Here is a 1,441-nt window from a genome sequence, read left to right as displayed (position 1 = left end):
CACGATGTCCCATGGCGCCACCGCTATGGGGCGGCCGTCCCGGCGTTTCTTGGCACCATTGCTGAGAACTAACCATTCCTAATGATTGCGCTAAGAAATGCCAACAAGCATTTCTGGCGCCGTTGAAGGGGATGACACTAGGTGTAAAGATTTTACTAATGCATAAACATGGCATTGTGAAAAAAGAGGTAGCTACTACTTATACAGGCTAATCTTTTGTTTTCTCCTGATTGGATGAAAATAGGGTAGTGTATGACTGGTTTCTCTTTGCGGACAAACTTTGTTGAAAATCCCGAGAAGCTCGTGAGAAGGGTCCGACCTCGTGTCGTCCCTCGTCAGCTCTCGTTGTCGACAAGCGAGCCAGCTTTCCAGGCGCCAGCAACAACAACCGAACCCATGGCTGAGAAGACTCTCCGTGACTTTTCTGTTCCCTCAGCCGCCAATGTGGTGACTGGACCCAACGCTGATGTTGGGGACGTGAACTTCGAGCTGAAGTCCAGCCTCATAAACATGGTGCAGACTAGCCCATTCTGTGGCAAGCCAAACGAGGACACCAACGCCCACCTCCAGAACTTTCTGGAGCTCTGCAAGACCATAACCATATGGGGTGTTACGGCTGACATCATCAGGCTTCACTTGTTTCCTTTCTCCCTCCTGGGGAAAGCGAAACAATGGTTTTATCAGAACAAGAAAGCTGTCAGCATGTGGGACAAATGTTCCGCGGCGTTCCTCGCCAAATTCTTCCCGCTGGGCAAAACAAATACCTTGTGAGGAAAAATTTCAAGTTTCCTTCAGATAGGGATGGAATCCATCCCAGAAGCTTGGGAGATACTCCAAGAGTACATACTCGTCTTTCCTCATCATGCGATGGAAGAGTGGCTTGTACTCCAAAGCTTCTACAACAGGCTAATGACTACATCAAGAGCCCACTTGGACGCTGCTGCTAGAGGAGCCTGTCTTGATCTCACCATTGCCAAGGCCAAGGCCTTGATTGAGAAGATGGTCTCCAACCACGGCTGGAACGAGGAGCGTTCCCAGCCCCGAACCAAGGGCGGAATGCATACCGCCAAGGAGAGGATATGCTTGTCGCCAAGATGGACCTCCTACTCAAACATCTACACGAAAGGGCGGAATTCAAAGAGCACAGGAACAACTACGTCCAAGCCATGAACTCGTACTTAACGTGCGAGGTTTGTGGTAGTGGTGGACACTCGGGGAATGACTGCCCCGAGACCCGTGAAGATGCAGCCTATATCAACAACAACAATAACGGGTTCCGTCCACAAGGAGGCTTAGGGTGGGGTCAAGCAAGCTGTTGACGGTCACTAACGACCAATTTAGACCGTCAACTCCTGCACAAAAAAGAACCAAAATGTGGAATAAATGCTAGAATAAATTTATTTACTAACGAATTCCACAGATAATGTTCTAAAATGTGTGC

General features: G+C 49.1%; 1 non-coding gene across 1 annotated transcript; it reads right to left on the bottom strand.

Annotated features, from left to right (window-relative positions):
- Nucleotides 1–762: 762 nt before the first annotated feature.
- On the bottom strand, nucleotides 763–869 carry LOC120705273. The gene has a single exon (XR_005687862.1). It is a non-coding gene; the product is annotated as a small nucleolar RNA R71 (small nucleolar RNA).
- Nucleotides 870–1,441: the final 572 nt, after the last annotated feature.

Source organism: Panicum virgatum, chromosome 4K (assembly GCF_016808335.1).
Source record: "Panicum virgatum strain AP13 chromosome 4K, P.virgatum_v5, whole genome shotgun sequence".
In the NCBI taxonomy this organism is placed as follows: domain Eukaryota; kingdom Viridiplantae; phylum Streptophyta; class Magnoliopsida; order Poales; family Poaceae; genus Panicum; species Panicum virgatum.
The sequence above is the reverse complement of the archived record's forward strand: the minus strand, read 5'-3'. Positions and strand labels throughout refer to the sequence as shown.